This window comes from Oryctolagus cuniculus, chromosome 6 (assembly GCF_964237555.1).
Source record: "Oryctolagus cuniculus chromosome 6, mOryCun1.1, whole genome shotgun sequence".
Lineage (NCBI taxonomy): Eukaryota > Metazoa > Chordata > Mammalia > Lagomorpha > Leporidae > Oryctolagus > Oryctolagus cuniculus.
Genome location: NC_091437.1, coordinates 163,964,058 through 163,986,090, shown reverse-complemented (window position 1 = coordinate 163,986,090; position 22,033 = coordinate 163,964,058). Strand labels below are relative to the sequence as shown.

The 22,033-nt window shown below is 49.1% G+C and overlaps 1 protein-coding gene across 5 annotated transcripts in view; it reads left to right on the top strand.

Moving 5' to 3' along the window:
• The window catches only part of FAM135B (family with sequence similarity 135 member B), a 364,289-nt gene that overhangs the window by 104,607 nt on the left and 237,649 nt on the right, over nt 1-22,033 (top strand). The window contains exon 2 of one of the 5 annotated variants that reach the window (XM_070075532.1): nt 1,941-2,070. The exons of the other annotated variants lie outside the window; for them this stretch is intronic. The gene's annotated coding sequence lies outside the window, so the exon portion shown is untranslated. The remainder of the gene's footprint in view (nt 1-1,940; nt 2,071-22,033) is intronic. 5 annotated transcript variants of the gene reach the window in all.

Sequence of the window (22,033 nt, the reverse complement as noted above, 5' to 3'; positions counted from 1 at the left end):
ATCAGTTGTATAGTTTTCAATAAATTCTCCCATTCTGTCCTTGCCTCTTCACTTTCCTGAGTGTTTCTTTTGCATTTCAGAAGCTTCTCAATTTGATGTAATCTCATTTGTTAATTTTGGCTTTGATTGCTTGTGCCTCTGGGGTCTTTTCCAAGAACTCTTTGCCTGTGCCAATGTTCTCATAATTTGATGGTATTGGGTCATAGATTTAGGCCTTTAATCCATTTTGAGTGGATTTTTGTGTAAGATATAGGGTAGAGATTTTGCTTCATACTGTTAGGTAGTCAGTCCCTACTCCACCCACTCCACAGTCCCAAGAAACCCAAAAACCCATTGTGTTTATGGGGCTCCCTTTCTGTACATTTCATAAGGATTGAATCACACAATGCGTACCTTTGGGTCTGAAATCTGCTTCTTTCACTTAGCGTGAGGCTCTGGAGGTCTACGCTGTGGAGTGCTTTTGCACCTGCCTGTCTGGCTCTGTTGTGTTGTGAAAAATGTCACCTATCCCAGAATCTGGCATGTGTAGGATCACAGATACTGTGCACCCTGAATCTGCCAGGGTACCCCATTCGGTTCACAGTCAGCTCAGGGGCAGGCATGACTGCCTGGCCAGGTGGATAGTGGCCCCACAACCTGAAGCAGTACATGCCCAGCTTGGGCTTGTGCCAGCTGCGTCCTTGGGCAGAGTCAAGGAAACCTGTCTGACACATTTGCACTTGGCTTCCTCGGGTGCTCTCGTTGTATGACTGAGTGAGCTCCATCCATCCTACGGTTACAGGTGTAGGGGCAGGTGTTCTTTGAAACACACACGGGTGTTGCCTGGAGGTAGAGCCGGTAACCAGACAGTCCTCTTGATCGGTCAAACTGTGGGCTGCTCTCTGGCTGTAGCAAATGGGGTCCCTGGAGACCAGGGTCCTGCAGTTCTGGGTGAGTATTGTCCCCATGTGGGAAAGTAGACAGATGAGAAGGTTACAGGGACAGGCTGTGTTCCTGTCGCCTCTGCACCACTTTGTTGACTCGATTATGATTGACTAGATTCCTTTGCTCCATGGGCCTCCATTTCCCCACTTTGAATTGTGGCACGTGGTAACTACGTATATGGATGCATCTGTAGAATGGTGCTTGCTGGGTATGCAGTAACAGCGTAGGGTGGCTGTGTTGGATGCTGGGGAGAAAGGACACACAGCCTTGCTGTGCTCTGTCCCATCTTCATACCTATCATCCCTGCTTCATCGGACTTGGCAGATCAGATGCAGCTGGGCACAGCCAAGAACACATCCCACTGCTTGATAAGGACTTTCCAACAAAGCTAAGGCCTGGTTGTCAGTCTTCTCTGTGCCTCTTTTGCCTCCTTGTATTTACTCTTCATTTTCATAGAGTCTGCCTCATGCTAGCCACTGTGCTTCACTCTGTGGATGCCTGGTCAAGCGTGTGCCATGTGCTTATGGCCCGTGGAAGAGACAACAGTTAAAGGATGCCTCACTGGTTCTCTCCCTGAGGCCACAGAGCCAGTTAGGGGCAGTGCTCACTGTCTGGTCCCTGTCTGACAACAAAGCCCATGCTGTCTGCAGGAAGCCAAGCTGTCTTTTCATGGCACAGATGGATAAACAGAGGTCCATAAACAGGAACATGCAGGACATAAACTCACTTCTGGAAAGCCTGGTGGTCAGGATTGCAACCCTGAATGCCCTTAGTCCCCTTTGCAGGATATCAGCTGAATAATTACATCAGTGTTTGAACACAGGGACTGTGCTAGGGATTTTGGATGTGATTTCAGCCATCACAGACACATGAAGAAGGTATTATTCTCATCTTGTAGATAATGAAAATGAAGGGAGCACAAAGCTGAAAAATCTGTCTAACGTTTTGTCTTTGTTAAGCAGCAGGAAATCAAAGTCTTTAGGAATCCAGGGTTTTTCTTCTTTCTGTCTCCAAAGCACAGAGATTGACAGTCCTTCATCACCCTTGAATGCCCAGTGCCAAGGATGCTATTTGGCACATCTCAGATAAACATCTGCTGCATCAATGAGATCTGTGCCCAAGGAGACCTGCATGAGCCCGAGAAAGGTCAGATACATCCCATAAGTGCCCAGACCCAAGCATTGTGACCTAACAGGGTGGAAGCTGGACAGTTTAGGTGATAGCCAAGGCCGTGCCAGGTGGTCAGAGAGCACGTGCAACCCTGGTGTGTCTGACCCTCGGTTTCCCCCTGCCCTGGAGTGTTTTTGCTTCCCCAGTGCTCTTTGCTTGGCTCAGAGAAAACATCTGCAGTGCAAACAGGGGGAGACCTTCTCCCTAAGCCAGCAGGGACCATCTCTGAGCCAGGACCCTTCTGTTCTGGGGCTCGAGATTCTTCTGGAACTCCTTCAGAAGGCCCACATCCGTGAAGGGGGCTGGAGCACAGAGATAGTGAGAGGGCTGCACAGGCACATTTATTGTGTAAGTGGAGACATTTAAATGTAGTTGATGTAACTGTAGTCTTAGCAGATAAATAGCACGGATTTGGACCATGTTTCCCTTGCAGACTCAGGCAGCACAGAACAAGGGAAGGGCATTAACTTACTACACTGACACCAGTTGATGGTTTAAAAGGACAGTGTCGAGAAGGGCAGGAAACTGAAGGTAAGTGAAGACGAAAGGAGGGACTCAAATGACTAATCATATCCGGGAAGTGAGTTGCTTCCTTCTTCCTCCTGAACGTTTTGGGCCATCGTTGGTCCACCTGGCTTCCTGCCTGTGTGTAGTGTTCAGCCTCTTGCAAACACTGCTGTTACCATGGTTGGTAGCTGCGGGCTCTAGGACACCGAGACGGGTCTCACCCTGTGTCCTCGTCAGTGACAGGAACAGGAATGCTTACGGGGGTTTCTGGTGTTGAGTGAGAGCCCATGCAGAAGAGTCAGAACATGGGCGGTGCTTGGGAGCGCTCGACATGCATGGAGATAAGCTGTCTGAGGTCACCTGCCCCATGCAAGGTGAGACACCACAGGCAGAATGATGAGTTTTGGAACCTGAAGATCTCTTCGTATTTGTACAGGGGAAGGCAGCGTAGGAACCAGTGTCGTTGGCTGTGAATTAAGCGTCAGACCAGTCTCCAGAGCCATAGTCCCATCCCAACTCTTTTTTTTTTTTTTTTTTGACAGGCAGAGTGGACAGTGAGAGAGAGAGAGACAGAGAGAAAGGTCTTCCTTTGCCGTTGGTTCACCCTCCAATGGCCGCCGCGGCCGGCACGCTGCGGCTGGCACACTGCGCTGATCCAATGGCAGGAGCCAGGTGCTTCTCCTGGTCTCCCATGAGGGTGCAGCGCCCAAGCACTTGCACCATCCTCCACTGCACTCCTGGGCCACAGCAGAGAGCTGGTCTGGAAGAGGGGCAACCGGGACAGAATCCAGTGCCCCGACTGGGACTAGAACCTGGTATGCCGGTGCCGCAAGGCGGAGGATTAGCCTAGTGAGCCACGGTGCCGGCCCTCTATTCCAACTCTTACTTTATGATTTCTGCTACTGCCTTGCCTCCTCCCTGAGCCTCTAGCTCCTGATCTCTCAAATGGGGCCAGTGATAGTGCCTACTCCTAAAACTAAATGAGGTTGAATGAGATGATGTGGTCAATCCAATAGCCTAATTCCTGGAGCCTGGAAACTTGGGCAAATGCTGGCTCGTGAGTGTCCAGTCTGTAGCCCATGAGCTGGGGGCCAGTGTGACGTACAGACAGGATTGGTCTGCAGGGATTTCTGAGGGCTGCCAAATTCATTTCCAACCTTGATATTAGGAGATGTCCCCTGGCAAATGAGATTATTGTCTTGTTTTCAGAGAAATGTCAGGCAGCTCTGACTTTGCTAAAGGGTGACAGTCCCTGGGGCTCAGGGCTGTGTCCCCTTCGACATGGTGTGACCCAGAATATTCTGTTTACTCATGAGCCACACCTGCTGGGCTTTGATCTGCCCAGTTCCCCACTTTTTTGAATTAAAAGCCAGAAGCTCGTCTACATTGGATTGCTCATATGGGTCCCAGATACGGGTGTGCTAAGTCCTGGATTGGAACTTTCTTTCTCCTGTCACACCGTCCATCTGTTGACCCACCCATTCTTTCTGCAGGCAGTATGTGAATGCTTAGATGTGGCTTGCACTACCCTGCTCCCCGGGGCATCAGAACATGGGAGTGGCACAGAGAGACAACACAGTGGATTGACAGATAATGCAAGGGGTGGGGGCGGCGAGAAACACTAAGCCTATGCTCCGTGTGCACTATAAAGTAAATTTTGGAAGATTCCAGCCTGGGTCCACTGAAGTTACACAATCCTTAAGAATGAGTATTGAAACCTGCATAGTTGTTTCAGGAGATAGGTGCCCTTCTGCCTCTGCCCCCGGCCCCCCCTGCAGGCTGCTTCAGGGGGTGAGACTGCCGTGCACTGGGAGCACCTGGCCCCATTTATGGCCCACAACACATGCTTCCAGAGGTGGATGTTCTCAGAACAGTCTAGCTGGCATTTCCAGCTCCTTCTGCCTGGCTGGAGAGAGGGAAAGGGAGGGAGACAGAAAGGCTGGCAGGGGAGGAGCAGCCAATGGGCAGTACGGTGTCCCCTACCAGGACTCTGCTGGGCTCATCCCACCTTGCACCCCTGACCCCCTCTGCAGATGAGGACTGAGTAGCTCAGAAGTCATCAAGTTCCTTGTCAAAGGTCAGCAAACTAGAAAGTAGAGAGGGTTCATGCCCAGGTCTAAATCCAAAGCATTGCTGTTTTAAAATTTGCTTCTGCAAAATCCCAACTGAGTAGCTGGGCTCTGTGCCTTAGAGGAGAAGGTGTGGGAAGGTGAGGGAGGTGGACAGCTCATTTGGAGTGTTTCCAGTGACCCCAAGTTCCAGAAAACTCCAGCAGGTGTTGGGTGCGGGCAGCAAATACAGATTTATTCAGCTCCTGCTTTAAGATGCATTTCCCTCCCTGCTCCTCTCCAACTGCTGGTTTTCATTCACACTTTAGTGTGAATTACTCCAATTAGCTAATATCTTCACAGGTAGCAAAGTGCAATTTAGTCTTCTGGCTTGGGGTGTTCCCTAAAGCAGGCCTGGAGAAAAACACAAATCGGGAGCAGAAGCTAGATTTGAGCGTGAGGCCAGAAGTTGGCAATAGCAGTTTCCAAAAGCAGTTGCAAAGATGGGAAAGGCAAATGTTTATTCAAATGAGATGGTTAAATCCAAGCCTTACTTAAATGTGTGACATTCAATGTGTGAGGTGTTTTCCATGAATAATTCAATTCCATTCAATTAATGAGTTAGTATCAAGTCCTGGTGACTTCCCTACCCTGGGCTGCCTCCTCCTGAGCTAGGTGCTGGGTGTGATTCTAAGTCACCTGGGCAGTACTTACCTGGGGGCAGGTGGCTTTGTTATGCGGAGCTGGGGATCACAGCGGCCAGAGCGCCTTGGTTCCAGGCCAGCTTCACTCCTGATTTTGTTGTGTGACAGCCATGCTGCTTAACTTGTCTCTGCCTCATCTTTGAAATGGGGTGCTGATGGTTCCTTCAGAGCGGGGCCTGACATAGAGGGAAAGCTTGGTGAATATTAGCTAATGCTTTCCCCGCAGTACAGGCAGGATGGTGAGATTTCACAGGGACCTGTGCCTGCCCGCCAGGCTGCTTGGTTTCAAAGGGCAGCTGGCATGAGAATTCTTCTAGCATGGGAGGTCATTGGATTCAAGGAATTGGCTAGGTGGAAGCCAAGGCACAGGCTGTGCAGAGCTGCAGAGGTATGGCTGTGACGAGCTCTAGGGTTCTGGGAACAAGAGGGTCTCTGTGAAGCCAGCAGGGAGGTTGAAGTTGATGCTGGGTGGAGGACCTGAGATTGAGGCCACGTGGTTGTGGGGGTCAGCAGAAAGAGAGGCCAGTCCTGGTGGGCTTCAGAGCTCTGGGTTTTGGCCTGTAGATGGCCATGATGATATCCACAGGCAGGAAGACACTCAGTGGCAGTGACTAAGCCGGGAAGCAATCTCGTCACCTGCACTTCACCAGCTCCTGTGGCCCCAAGACCACGAACAATAAGCTCAGGGAGCAGAGGAGTGGGGCATGCTTGCAGGGAGGGAATGGGGCTGGGGGGAGGAGGCTTCCTCGCAAAAAATTCATTTTATTGGAAAAGCAGAAAGACAGACAGATGGACAGATCAACAGAGATCCTGCATCCACTGCTTCATTTCCTACATGACAGAATTGGCCAGGACTAGGCCAGGCTCACGCAAGGAACCAGGAACTCAATCCAGGTCTCCCATGTGGGTGGCAGGGACCCAAACTGCTTGAGCCATCTGCTGCTGCCTCCTGGGGTGCAGGTTTGCAGGAAGCTGGAATCAGAATCAGAAGGGAGCCTGGAGCTAACCCAGGCTCTCCAGTATACCTTGTGGGTGTTCCAAGTGATGTCTTAACCACTGCACCAAATTCCTGCCCTCAGCTCTGCTCGTAACCTTACCGTGGTGTACTGTAGGAGGAGACAGAATGGAAAAAGCCCGTGGAAATCTCACTGCCTCCTCACCTGCCTCTGCTTTTTATTATTTATTATTTTATTTTCATGCTAGAGTATTATAGCATCAGTGTGTGTGTGTGTGTGTGTGTGTGTAAAATGAACAATTGAATTCCTTGTTAGTGATCACAATAGTATTGGACTAGGAATCATTTATTTATTCACTTTTACATAAATATTTTTTCTGCACCTACTCTGTGCTGTTGGGATACAATGGTGATATGGTTGCCTGATAAAATATAGGATGCTCAATTAAATTTGAATTTCAGGCAAACAAAAATATTTAATAATTTTAGTACAAGTATGTCCTCACTGTTGCATTATTTGTGATATTATTATTGGCTAAATCTGGCAATCCTAAATGGTGAACAAGATAAGCAAACTTTATTCCACTGAGTACATGCATGCCTTAAAGAGACGGTAAATAAGAACCTAAAAATGCAGAGATAAGAGCAACATGAACATCAAGTGGGGCCTCTTTCTCCTGGCAGCCGCTTGCTAGGAACTTTGGCTTTGTGGCGGACCTGTTCAGGAAGGAACATTCTACAGGACATGGAAGAAGGGCTAGATTATTTTTTCTTCTTTTGCTGTCGTTGAGATGGTGATGAAATGCACGTATCACAAAATCCGTGATTTCATTATTTAAATACAGGAGTGTAGAAGCTTTATGTACTTCTGCGTTATTTCCACTGTGTAGTGTCAGAACGTTTTCCTCACCTCTGAAGGAAACCCCACGTATCCATGGACAGCCAGCCCCCAGCCCCCTATCAACCACTAATTTGTTTTCTGTCTCAGTGGATTTGTCTTGATCTAGATATTTCTTTTTTTTAAGATTTACTTTATTTGAAAGACAAAGCTACAGAGAGAGGTAGAGACAGAGAGAGAGAGGTCTTCTATCCGCTGGTTCACTCCCCAGATGGCCGCAACAGCAGGAGTTGCGCCGATCTGAAGCCAGGACCCAGGAGCTTCTTCTGGGTTTCCCACATGAGTGCAGGGGCCCAAGCACTTGGGCCGTCTTCTACTGCTTTCCCAGGCCATAGCAGAGAGCTGGATAGGAAGAGGAGCAGCTGGGACTAGAACCAGCACCCATATGGGATGCCAGCGCTTCAGGCCAGGGCTACGCCACAGTGCCAGCCCTGATCTAGATATTTCTTATGAATAGGCTAATTTGGGTAAATTCCAAGGAGTAGGATTGCTGGGTTGTATGGTAGGGTTATATTCAGGTTTCTGAGGAAATTAAATTGGCAAATGAAAGAGCTGTCTGCACCTCAATGTTTATTGTAGCTCAATTCACAATAGCTAAGACCTGGAATCAACCCAAATGCCCATCAGTAGTAGACTGGATAAAGAAATTATGGGATATGTACACTATAGAATACTATACAGCAGTAAAAAAAATGAAATCCAGTCATTTGCAACAGAATGCAGGAATCTGGAAAACATCATGCTGAGTGAATTAAGCCAGTCCCAAAGGGACAAATATCATACGTTCTCCCTGATCAGTGACAACTAACTGAGCACCAATAAGGAAACCTGTTGAAGTGAAATGGACACTATGAGAAGCAATGACTTGATGAGCCCTTGTCCTGACTGTCAAGGAACAGCTTAATACTTTATCGCTTTTAGTATTTTTTTTGTTCTACTTAATACTATTGGTTGAACTCTTTAATTAACACACAATTATTCTTAGGTGTTGAAATTTAACTGAAAAGTGATCTCTGTTAAATGTAAGAGTGGGAATAAGAGAGGCAGGAGATGTACAATTTGGGACATGCTCAATCAGGCTTGCCTCAAACGGTAGAGTTAGAAACATGCCAGGGGATTCCAATTCAATCCCATCAAGGTGGCATGTACCAATGCCATCTCACTAGTCCAAGTGATCAATTTTGGTTCATAATTGATCAGAATGATGGCATTAAGAGTCAAAGAGATCACATAAACAAGACTAGTGTCTGCTAATACTAAGTGATAGAATTAAAAAGGAGAGAACAATCCAACATGGGAAGTGGGATACACAGCAGACTCATAGAATGGCAGATGTCCTAAACAGCACTCTGGCCTCAGAATCAGCCCTTAAGGCATTTGGATCTTGCTGAAGAGCCCATGAGAGTATTTTAAGCATGGAAAGCCAAGACATTCTGGCAAAAAAAAAAAAAAAAAAAAAAAAAAAAAAAAAAAAACCTAAATTAAAGATCTCTGTGAGTGAGATCCCAGTGGAAAGAATGGGCCATCAAAGAAGGAGGTACCTTTCTCTGAAGGGAGGAGAGAGCTTCCACTTTGACTATGACCTTGTCTAAATAAGATCAGAGTTGGCAAACTCAAGAGGCTTCCGTAGCCTTGGCAACTCATGACAAGAGCCTAGGGTGATTATTGACGCCATAAACAAGAGTGTCAATTGTTAAGTCAACAACAGGAGTCACTGTGCACTTACTCCCCATGTAGGATCTCTGTCCTTAATGTGTTGTACTGTGTGAATTAACAGTATAACTAGTATTCAAAGAGTACTTTACACTTTGTGTTCCTGTGTGGGTGAAAACTGTTGAAATCTTTACTTAATATATACTAAATTGATCTTCTGTATATAAAGATAATTGAAAATGAATCTTGATGTGAATGGAATGGGAGAGGGAGTGGAAGATGGGATGGTTGCAGGTGGGAGGAAGGTTATGGAGGGAAAAAGCCACTGTAATCCAAAAGCTGTACTTTGGAAAATTATATTTATGAAATAAAAGTTAAAAAAATAGACTACTATGAGGCTTGTTCTTTTGCAACTGACTTTTTTCATTTACATAATTTGCAAGGTTCACCAGGTGTAGCATGTGTGGGACTTTCAGTCCTTTTCATGGCTGAATAATATTCCACTGCATACATATTCCAAGTGCTGTTTTACTCCTATATCTGTTTATACACATGCAATTCATTTCTAATTTTTTCTTTTGTAAATATTGCTGCTGTAAACCTGCATGTGTGAAATTTGTTTGAAGAACTGTTTTCATTTCTCTTGGGTGTACACGCAGAATTGCAATGCTGGCTCTAATGGTAATTCTTTGTTTAACTCATTGAAGAAACTTGGAATTATTTTCCCAATTGACTGCCTACTTTTATGCCCACATCAGCAATGTATTGAGGGCCCCAAATTCTCTACATCCATTCCAGTGGTGTTATTTTCATTGCTTGAAATTGTAGCTGATCTAGTGTATATATAGTGATATGTCAGTGTGCATGTGTGTGCGTGTGTGTGTGTGTGTGTAGAATAAGTTTGGGGGCAGTTTTACATTTACATCACAAGGAATAGAAGGGGCATGTAATTCACACATGCATAACCTCCCCCATTATCATTATCCCCACCATTTATCACAGGGGTTGGTCCTACATTGACATACAACTAGTAATCTAATTCATAGTTTATGTGAGGGTTCACCTTGGTGCTATTTATTCTGTGAGTTTGTGAGTTTGGATAGATGCATCACGGCACATACTCATGATTGTAGTTTTTTTGTGAGATGTATTTATTTATTTGAAAGGCAGATATATATAATATATATATATACATATACACATATATATGCATAGAGAGAGAGAGAGAAAGGAAGAGAGAGAGAAAGAGAGAGAAAGGAAGAGAGAGAGAGAGAGAGAGAGAGAAAGGAAGAGAGAGAGAGAGAAAGAGAGAGAGAGAGAGAAATCTTCTATTCACTGGTTTACTCCCCAAATAGCTGCAGTGGCTAGGGGCACGCATGTGGGATGCCAGTGTCTCAGGTTGCTTAACCTCCTGTGCCACAGTGCAGGCCCCCTGATGCTAGTATCTTATAGTGTACATTTTCTGCCCTCAAACTCTTCTGTGTGCTGCCTCTTCATCACTGCCTTCTCTCAAACCCTTGGCAACCACTGATCTTGTTACTGTCTTCATAGGATTTCATTTCCAGAATTCCACAGAGAGTCACAGAGGGTGTAGCCTTTTCAGTTTGGCTTATTTCACATAGGAAAATGAACTTAAGATTCCTAATAGCTCATTTGTTTTTAGCCCCGCATGTTTCCTAATGTCTGGATGTATTTTCGTTTATGCATTCTCCTGCTGACTGATGATACATTGGTTGCTCCCGATTTTGGTGATTGTGAATATGCTGCTGTCAATACTGCTGTGTGCAGTGTTTTTGTGCAGATGTACATTTTCAGCTCCTTTGGGGTAGCCACCAAGGAACGCTGTTGTTGGCTCTTATGGTAAGAGGACGCTTGGTTGTATCAGAAACCAGAAAACTGTCTTCCAAAGTGGCTCAGGCACATCTGAGCTGGGTGGGTCTGCGGAACAGTAAGGAGGCTGTGTGTGTGTGGGGGGGCACATCTTAAGGGAAAGGGATTATCTATGGGACAGCAAGGAGGCAGGTCATGTTGGACTGTGTTGGCCAGTGTGAGTAGTTGGGCTTAATGTTCAAGGCACTGGGAGGCATTGGAGAGGAACAAGGCTGGACTTGTCTCTTAGAGAAGCCCCCAGCCCCTCTACTGCTGTGTGGAGAAGGGGCCCTGGAGGGTGGAGCTGGGAGAGAAGTGGAGAAGCAGCATGGAGCTAGTGGACTGTTGAGGCTGGGAGCTGAGAGTGGCAGTGGTGGAGGGCGACCTATGGCTAGTCTCTGAATAAGACTCTGGTGACAGAATGGCAGGGTGTCTGTCCTGAAGTCTTCCCTGTGGTTCCCTCTCTGCCTCCATCTTTCCCTTCCCACCCAGGCTCAACCACACACACACACACACACACACACACACACACCCTACTTGCGGTAAACCAATGCCTGGGGGCAGGTGGCCTGGCTCCTTTTGCAGCCTCAACCCTGTTGCCGTGGAGCCTTTGCCTGTCTGGGTTCCTCATGAAATTCTGAGCCCCTGGAGATGAGTGATTGTAGCTCCCCCTGTGTGCATACTTCCCTAGGCACTGTTCCAGAAACCTGAGGCATAGTAGGCTCAATAAACAAATAAATGAACGTGGGGCTGTATCACCTCTATGCAATCAAACTTCCCAGGTGGAAGAGGAGGAGGAGGAGGTATTAGGTGCCAGATCACTGTCAGTGGAGGCACAGTCCCCTTGGGCAGGCCCTCCCAGTGTGAGACTCAGACTTCAGGCTAGGTCTACATGTGCTAAGTGGGGGGGTGTCTGTGCTCCTGTTGTGCTGGGAGCTCTGGGAGGGCTTAGAACATGTGCTCTTGGCTCATTTCTGTGTCCCCAGAACTTGATAGAGTGCCTCGTGCAGACTGTAGAGAGAACACATGGGATGAATAGACCACAGGTATCAACGGTGACAAACAGGGGAGGACAGAGTGAGCTGCAGAGCCTGGGAAGCTTCACAGAGGAGATAGATCTCTGGCGGCTGGCAGGAGAGGAGGAGGAGGGGCACCAGTGCAAGAAAGGTGACCACAGGCCCCTTGTCAGGTGTGAGGGCCCGGCCGGGTTAGAGCAGTGTTCACACCATTATGGAGCATATTTTACTGAGGGAAGAACTGGGCCAACAGACTTAACTCTTATCTTCTAAGGAATGAAACATCAGAATTCCTAAAAGAGTCACGCAGAGAGATGGGCCCTGAGATTGCCTTCCTGAACACAGTCAACTGCATCCTCCACCCCAGCCCACCTCCCAGTTATTCTTCTGATGACCTCCTGTGTTGGGCTTTGAGGATTTTAATGAGCAAAATGTTGAAGTATCCAGCGTCATGAGGTTTCAAGCATTTTTCCTCAGTTCCCTTCTTTTGGTTTTCACTGTAATTCTCTCATCCTCATATTTATATAAATAACTAGGACAGTAGAAAGATGAACAGAATTCTCAGGATCCCACCCACCCATGTGCGTGTCAGCTCACAAAATTTCTTCCTATGTGCCAGACTCCATTTCCATCTCCTTAGTCTGCACCTGTTCTCTGCTAGATACCTGTGTTTTTGCAGATGGGGAGAACTGAGGCCCAACAGTATGAAACTACTAGCCTTAAGTTTGCACTTGAGTGGCAAGCCTTGGTTTTGGCACTGGGACCAATGCATGTCTGGCTTGAAGGGCTCTGAGTTCAAAGTCCAGGAAACAAGATACTGGTTCCTTTGGGGTTCAGAGCTCTTGGGAATGAACCTAAGAGCTCACTTGGAATGGAACTGAAGGATCATCAGCCTTCGTGACATCTGGATAAATAGAGGGCTGTGCAGGAGGAGGCATTTCAGTGCTTGGGTGTAGGATGAACTTGACCTAGCCTTCAGGAAAAGGGATTATCCATGGTAGAGTGTGGAAGTGGGTCATGTTGGACCATGTTGGCCAATGAGAGTAATGGAACTTAATGTTCTAGTCCCTTGGTTGGTGGATGTGTCCAAGAAACAGCCACCCAGGTCCACACCCTCTGCCTCCTTCTCCTCATTTGGATCCCATCACCCTGGGATAATACCTTTCTATCAAGATAATGCTTGCATGTGTGTTGGTGTTGGGGACTTCCAAATTGAAACCGCTCCATCCAATTAAGGTGGGACCGATCCTGTTTCTAACAGTGAGTGGAAATGTTATTGTTTTTCCTAAATTGCTGTTCATTGAGGGCCTACTGTTATCATAAATAGAATATTAATGACAGAGCAATCACTATGAGTGTTCTCCGTGCCCCAGATATCATACTCTCTGCATTACATAGAAGTTGTTGGATTTCTCACAATGATCCTGCATGCAGGGTTATTATTGGCCCATGTTCACAGATGAGAAAATTTAGAGGCATTGGCATAAAATCAGAAACCAATGAAGGACAGAATTTGTAGCTGTGACAGTTTGGTGCCAAACTTTGTGACTTTTCCTGTACCAAAAGGCATCTCCATAACCTCCTGTGGTCTCAGTTTCCCTTCTGTGATAAGAGAGAGTTAGGATTACTCAATTCCAAAGCCCCTTTGTGAGTCTGTGAGCCGAGAACTGAAATCTCAACTAAAAGGAACCTTGCATGCTCTTCTTGGGGATGAAAATTAGTACAGCCTTTGTGGAAACCAGTAGGGAGGTTTCTCAATAAACAAAAGTGGAAGTAGCAGGTGGTCCTGCAATGCCATTGCTGGGCATATGTCCAAGGGACGGGAAACCAGTCTGTTAGAGGGACATCTGCACTCCTGTGTTTATGGCAGCAGTCACAGTAGCCAGCAAATGGAAGCAACCCAGGTGTCCATCCACTGATGCATGGGTGATGAAAATGTAACATACACACCATGGAATATTATTCAGCCATAAAAATGATGAAATACTATTATTTGCAACAATGTGGAGGGAACTAGAGATGATGTTCAGTGGAATAAGCTAAGCTCTGCAAGGCAAGTATGTGTATCACTACACGCATGGACTCTGCAGAGCTGACCTCACAGAAGTTGAGAGCAGAATGATGGTGGTTGGAGGCTGGGGAAGGTAGTGGGTGGGAAGGAGGCCAGGCTGGTTAATGGGTGCTAAGTTACAGTTAGGAAGAAGAAGTCATGGTGTTCTGTTCTAGGGACACTAGAGATGATGCACTTATATATTTCTCTGAAGAAAGGAGAACCAGAAGCAATGATTTGGAATATTCTCAACATAAGGAAATGTTAAATGCTGGAGGAGATAGACACTATATGCTGCTTAGACGTTACACAAGGCATGCATGTATCAGAGTATCATAAATAGGTACAATTTTTATGTGTCAGTCAGATATTTTTAAAAACACTTAAGAGTCCTGCCCCTGTGAGGTTTGTACCCCTGGGAGTCCTCGTGGCCTTGGAGGTGGGGCAGCCCTGCCCTACATTTGATGTTAGGCAGGGCCCAGGGAAGCCTGATTCTCCATTTCTCCTGGCTCTCGAGAGATGGCAATGACCTTGTTGAACATTGTCATTCAGGCCCCCTGTGTCTTGCCCCCACTTTACTTTTTGGCTGGAAGGTGGTTGGGCCTGGAGACTGGTGGACCTGTGGGTGCTCAGGATGGGGACACAGTGATGCAGGCTGAGTCATCTGCCCTGGTGAAGCTATGGACAGACGCTTCACAAAATCGGGCCTTGCCCTGCCGTAGCCGGGGCACAGAGTGCAGCCGTAGCCAGAGTGCAGCCCTGCCTTGCAGGTGGGGTCCTTGTGTCTGGCATTCATCTCCTCCCCTGTTTATGTTGTGGCCTTAGGAATGATACACAGAATCCTCCAGAAGTGACCACTGCCTCCCCTAGTGCTGGGATGCTGGCTCCCTCTGAGGCATCCTTAGACAAGGAGGATGCTATGCATCTCCCTTCCCCTTGCTCCACACACCCAGGAAGAACGGAGCTCAGGACTGAGTTACAACTAACAGGGGTAAAATTATTTCCATCTGCAGTCCTAAGCAGTGGCTGGTGCTGGTGCCCAAGGACACTGAGGGATGAACACTCAGCTCACCCTTTCATTCTCTTGATTTTGTCTCTTGTTCCTTCTCCTGTTTGTCATCTGTTATTCCATACCGGTTCCCTACCAGGTTTCTTGCTAAACCTGGTAACTGTCTCTTTTAGTAATGGAGCTCGTGGTGTAGCATGACACGGTCTAGATTATTTTGGCCTGTACATGGCGAGGAAGGAGCTTGCATTGAATGGACATCGCCATTCAACAAAGACACCCTGGACTGCTGGATAGGGCATTAAAGAATGGGGCTCATCAGGAATAGAGGTGAAAGTTGGGACTGACACCAGTGCAGATAACAGTTGGAGCAAAGCCCAGGAAGGTTCAGAGGAGGTGGAGTGTTTTTCTGAGGGCATTTGGAGAGGTTTTGTTGAGGATGGTGGTAGCACAGTGAGACAAGGCAGGCTCCAGGGTTGGAAGCACCTGGCTTCATGCCAAGGGTCCAGGTGCACTTGGGCTGGTGCCGGGCTGCACCTGCTGCAGAGATGGGTCTGTTTGGGTGACGTCACACAGAGTGTAACCGGATAGCTGTGGTCCAGTGGAGATTCTTCTCTCAGATGGCTTTGTGACACTTCCAAAGCCACCCAGAATGTTCTGTATTTCCAGGCTCCAAAGAGGGGCAGTGCTGTGTGATTCCCGAGTTCCTTTTAAGGTCTAAAGTTCTGGGATCTTGATGACACTTTGTTTGTGGCCACTTCCTTTCATGTCCCCATAGTATTAGGGAATGTCATTATTTATCTTGTTGATCTGTTGGGGTTTATAATCAGATCAAATCAAGATGTGAAAACTTTGGCCACTGGGAATGCAAGCATCACTAGACTAGAATTTGTGGCACAAGGTCCCAAGGCACTTGCCCTGTGACTGAGGGCATACCGTCTCCTGCCTGCCTGGGCCTCACATGTTTTAATCTGTGTGATGAGGGATGAACAAAATGAGCATAGGGTCCGTGAGTCCCTGCGCTTTGACATATGAGGCATTAGTGCTTTTGTACAGTGCTGAGAGCTCAAGGGTTAAGCAGACACTGCTGATGTTAAGCCCACTGACGTCTCCATGTGATTCAACTCAAATTGGGTGAGCTGCCGTTCCGCAGAGGGAATGCTCCTGAAACATTTATAGCCATTAATGAATGCAGAACCTTAAAATTAGATAGTGTGATATTCATAGACTCTCAAGACTGTCAGGAAGCAGAGAGCACGTCTACTCAAGGCTTCAGCCCAAAGCAGGAATCCCCTCTTTAGCTTCAGGGGCAGACTTGACATCTGCTCACACCCTTCCAGGGCCAGAGAACCAGTGCCTCGGAAGGCGGTGCGTCTATTATGTCTCTGCTGAGTTATTTCTGGCAAACCTCCCCAGCCTTAATGTGTGTGCGAGGTGCTGTTATCACCTCCCTGTGCTCCATTCCTGTAGAAGGGGTGATGCAGCTTCTGAGCCTTAATCTGAACCCAGCCTCCTTGGCTGTGGCTGGACACCCAGGGTGCCTCTGCCAAGCATGAGGTGCTGGGCCCTGGGATCTTCACACTGCAGTGGTCTGGGCCCCCCTCACCCTCTTGCTGGCTCACCTCACCTTCCAGGTAGGTCTCCTTTGGGTGTTAAAGCTCATCTTTGTTATGCAAAAGTTTTATTGCATAAGATGTACATTATCATTATTATTATTCTAATGTTAGCATCATCCACTGTGTTAGTCAGCTTTTCATTACCATGATGGAACACCTCGGAGTATGTGAGAAGGCAACTACAAGGAGAAAAGGGGTTTTTTTAGCTCATAGTTTTGGAGGTCCAAGTTCAAGGTGGACCCCATGGGTTCAGCCACCTGGTGAGGCTGGGGGGCAGTGGGGAATGTGCAGGGAGGGCGGTTGTGGTAAGCCAGGAGGCAGAGAGAGTGACGGAGCCCATCTTGGCTTTGGTAACCAGCCCTCTGGGGAGAACTAGCTTTTGAGGGCTCGGGCCTCTCACCCAAGCACCTCCCACTAGGCCCACCTCCTGAACAACATAACTGCATCAGGTTTTTACCCTCTTGGTATTGTTAATGTACGACTTTGAGATTTGAAGTACTGTATGCGTTTGGGAGAAGGCTCACGTTGAAACCATTGCATTCGCTATTCATTTATTTTTAAGATTTATTTGTTTATTTAAAAAGCAGCGTTACAGAGAGAGACAGACAGACAGAAGCAGATATAGAGAGAAATCTTCCATCCCTGGTTCACTCCCTCAGATGACCCCAGTGGCTGGAGCTGGGCTGATCTGAAGCCAGGAGCTTCTTCTAGGTCTTCCATGTGGGTGCAAGGACCCAAGCACTTGAGCCATCCTCCACTGCTCTTTCAAGTGCATTAGCAGGGAGCTAAGTTGGAAGTGGGGCAGCCAGGACTCAAACTGGTGTCCATATGGGATGCAGGCGCCTCAGGTGGTGGCTTTACCCGCTACACCACAGTGCTAGCACCAGCGTTCCCTATTTATTGAGCAGAACAAAGTGCAGACATTTGTGTCAGTCTTCCAAAGAGTAAAGCTCTGTTGAGTTGATGTTACCATTACTGGCCACAGACCTGGAATCTGGGACTTGGGAAAGTGGTCAGGACACAGTCTTGAAGCGCCGCCCTGTCCATGATTCCACACTGCCTCTCCAAGAGGCAAACTCGCCAAGGTGCTTTGTGCTTTCGCATGTGCACAAGCACTGTGCACTGAGGTGCCTGTTCTGTGCATGTGTCTCTGCCGGTGGGAGGGAAGATGAATTGCCACCCGCCCACCGTGGTGCTGGGCATCTCAGCAAGTGGCACTGGAGTTCCCAGCATTGGCACTGGCACAGAGAGGCCTGTGCCCAAGAGCTGCAAAGGAAGCTGGCACTGGCTGGCACTTTCTCTGCGTAGCTTCCTTACTGCTGGTGCTTGAAGGCCTCTGCCTGAGTTTATGACTCAGTTCTCCTTCATGAGGCTGCGCCGTCCTAAGTGCCTACATTTTAAAATGCTACCTGAGACAAGGAGGGGTACAGCAGCCCTGGGAACACGGGAAGCTGTGTGGGGGGTGCTCCTGTTTGTGCTGTCTTGACACGTGAACAAACGAGCAAACATGCACTGCTCATTTTGATTTCCACACTGGAGGAAAGAGTGCTTTGGAACCCCAGGGGTCTGCAAACTGGGCGCTGCCTTTGCTGTGATGAGTGAGCATCAGAGATGTGAGTCCTGGCCTTCCCTTGTCCTCCTCCCGGAGGCCCTGGGGCAACTCACAGCCTGTCTGTGTGTAGGTAACTCATCCAGGGGAGGGGCCGTCATATCTCTTGCCGTCGCCATGAAATTGTCTTCTGGTTCACCTGATTGTCATAGCAGTTTGCACTTACTAAGCTGTCATTATATGCTATCTCAGTTGGGGAAACTGAGTCACGGGGAGATGAAGTTCTTCTGCTGAGATCATAGAGCTCCCGAGGGGTTGGCCTCTGAACAACCTGGGTTGGCCAGGCCCCACAGTCACCTCCTGTAGGCGTTGTAACCCACCCTGTGCATCCTGATGTCACGGAACGGATCCCATGGGCTCTTCCCTGGCTGTGTGTCTGATGGCCTAAGGACTTTGGCTCAGCAGCCCCATGTCCCTGGCTCTCCGACAGTCCTAGGTGTTTGATCCCAGCAGGCTGAACATGGGAGCTCCTTTCATGAGATGAAACCCCCCCACCCATGGCTGGCAAAGTACACCCACGCTGCCCATGGCTGGCGAGGTGTACCCACTCTGCCCATGGCTGGCAAGGTGCACCCACTCTGCCCATGACCGGCAAGGTGCACCCACTCTGCCCATGGCTGGTGAGGTGCACCCTCTCTGCCCATGGCTGGTGAGGTACATCCACTCTGCCCATGGCCGGCGAGGTGCACCCTCTCTGCCCATGGCTGGTGAGGTACACCCACTCGGCCCATGGCTGGTGAGGTACACCCACTCTGCCCATGGCTGGCGAGGTGCACCCTCTCTGCCCATGGCTGGTGAGGTGCACCCAACTCCACCCATGGCCGGCGAGGTGCACCCACTCTGCCCATGGCTGGTGAGGTGCACCCACTCGGCCCATGGCTGGCAAGGTGCACCTTCTCTGCCCATGGCCGGCGAGGTGCACCCACTCTGCCCATGGCTGGTGAGGTACACCCACTCTGCCCATGGCCGGCGGGGTGCACCCACTCTGCCCATGGCCGGCGAGGTGCACCCACTCTGCCCATGGCCGGCGAGGTGCACCCACTCCGCCCATGACTGGCAAGGTGCACCCACTCTGCCCATGGCTGGTGAGGTACACCCACTCTGCCTATGGCCGGCGGAGTGCACCCACTCTGCCCATGGCCGGCGAGGTGCACCCACTCTGCCCATAGCCGGCAAGGTGCACCCACTCCGCCCATGACTGGCAAGGTGCACCCACTCTGCCCATGGCTGGCGAGGTGTACCCACTCTGCCCATGGCTGGTGAGGTGCACCTTCTTTGCCCATGGCTGGTGAGGTACACTTTCTCTGCCCATGGCTGGTGAAGTGCACCCACTCTGCCCATGGCCGGCGAGGTGCACCCGCTCTGCCCATGGCTGGTGAGGTACACCCACTCCACCCATGACTGGCAAGGTGCACCCACTCTGCCCATGGCTGGCAAGGGCACCCACTCTGCCCATGGCTAGCAAGGTGCACCCACTCTGCCCATGGCTGGTGAGGTGTACCCACTCTGCCCATGGCTGGCGAGGTGCACCCACTCTGCCCATGGCTGGCAAGGGCACCCCTTTGGGTTGGTCCTCAGCTGTGGTCCTGGGAGGATGTGGACACTGAGGCTCAGAATGTTACATGACTGAAATCCACCCAGGGTTGGGAATCATTGGGACCTGGGTTAGCCAGGGAGGAAGACCTCCTCCTGGGGGACCTGCTATCCTCGATGAAGAAGCTCTAGTGTTCTTTACGAATGGCATAGTTTGCCTGGAACACGGAGCAGAGCTCTCTGCGGCGACCCACCAGGCAGCAAACTGGAATCCCTGCCCTCCGCAGAACTGGGGCGTGTTTGCGGGAAGGGTGGTACCGAGGGCAGGGATGAGAGCGACTGCAGCCGCCTCTCCCTGACACAGCACGGGAGGCAGCACGCGGATGGGGTGTCCTGGGTTCCAGTGTGCTGCTCCAGTGAAAGGCTGGGTGACGAGTGAGGATGCCCTTTCTGTTCTCACTGTGCTCCCCTTAGGTGGGGGGCCCTCTCCCCGAGCCCCCACCCCGCCCCCACCGTCCTGTCCACAGGCTTTGATTCTGTGATCTACCCTCTTTAGAGCACCTTGATGTTCTGTGCCCTTTTCATAAACTGTATGCTGATGTATGTTAAGGTCAACTCACATTTTATTCTTTAATTTTTCAAAGATCACACACTTTGAATCTTGAAGTTTTAAAGAAAAATTACATTTTAAGAGAAAATATGTTTGCAAAAGGATTTTCCCCACAATGTCTAATGAGATCTTGGAATCATGGTATTTTCTAAAATAGTTCTGTTCTAAAAATATATTTATTCTGAAATTCATAGTTACATGGAGAGAGGGAGAGAGTTCTTCCATTTGCTGGTTCAACACACACACACCCCTGCCCCTCCCAGATGGCTTGAATGGCTAGGGCTGGGCCAAGCTGCAACCAGGAGCCAGGAGCTTCTTCCAGGTCTCCCATGTGGGTGATAGGGGCCTAAACACTTGGGCCATCTTCCACTGCTTTTCCTAGGCCATTAGCAGGGAGCTGGATCAGAAGTGGAGCAGCTGGGACATGAACTGGCACCCAAACAGGATGCCGGCTTCACAGGTCAGCTTTATTTATTTATTTATACTGCAAAGCTGACCTCATCCAAAATAGTTTTTTAAAAAATTATTTTATTTAATTGAAAGTCATAGTTACAAAGAGAGGGAAAGACCGAGAGAGAGAGAGAGAGATCTTCTATCTACTGGTTCACTTTCCGGATGACCACAATGACCAATGCTGAGCCGGGAGGCAGGAGCTTCATCTGGTTCTCCTGTATGGGTGGCAGGGGCCCAAACACTTGGGCTGTCTTCCGCTGCTTTTCCCAGGCCATTAGCAGGGAGCTGGATCAGAAGTGGAGCAGCCGGGACACGAAATGGTGCCCATATGGGATGCCAGCGTCACAGGCGGCTGCTTAATCTGCTGTGCCTCAGCACTGGCATCCCAAAATAGTTTTAATATTTTTGTCAGGTTTCCACAGAGGCAACTAAGGATGCTGTAAAAACATGTTAGAAAGTGTCAATGACTAATTAAACATTTTAGCCATATTGTAATGAAGAAAACAAATTATTTATTCAAGGTCAACTGATGTGGAGCCCAGATTCCTAGGGACCCCAGAACCTCTGGAGCTAAGAAGGGGGCCTGTTGTTTGGCTCTTTTGAATCTCTGCCAACTCCATTGGAGGCCAAAGGAGAAATAGTAATTGTTAATGCTGAGCTGATACGCAGTTGCCAACTGGAGCTTCGCGGTCGCCTGCAGGGAGTCCTAATGCACTGTGTTTTCCCTGGTGCCTGTTGAGATGAGTGGTGGACAGATCCCGTGTTGGACACCTGGAGGAGGCCGACTGTAGCGTGGGTACAACCGTGGGGTGGGTGAAGCACTGTGACTTGGGAGTTAAGAATTCCACGGAGTGTAAAATGCCTCTTGACTCTTTTGAGGTCAAAGAGGAGCTACTCAAGAGGTCGAGGAAGCCTTAGGCAGGAACTGCTTGCTGCCCTGGGGCGGCCAGTGTAGCAAAAGGCTGGAGGCTGCTCAGAAGGTGCAGAGGCCAGCACAGAGCAGTGGGAGTAACCCAGGTAAGAGGATGGGGACCCACGCTCCCACAGGGGTGGCTTTCGAGATGGAGAGAAGAGGTTGGACTAGAGGAACTAAACCGGGGGAGAAGTGACGACTAGTGATCTTTGAGAGGAGGGAGAGGGAGGACTGAAGTGTGGCCCATGCAACGGAGTGGGTAGATGTAGAGAATCTTCTACAGCCCTAGGGACCCTCCAGGTGTCTCCATTGCAAGAAAGAGGTCACCTCCTGGCCCTGTTTCTTGGGGTGGAGGAACTTCCCATTTTGGGAACAGAGGACAGGGATGCTCTCTGGACAGGAATTTGCACTGATATTCCTGGACTGAGGCATGGCAGAGGCCTCCTCACCTTAGGGGGAAGGCATGGGTGGGACCCGAGCACCCAGACTGTCCTCCCCT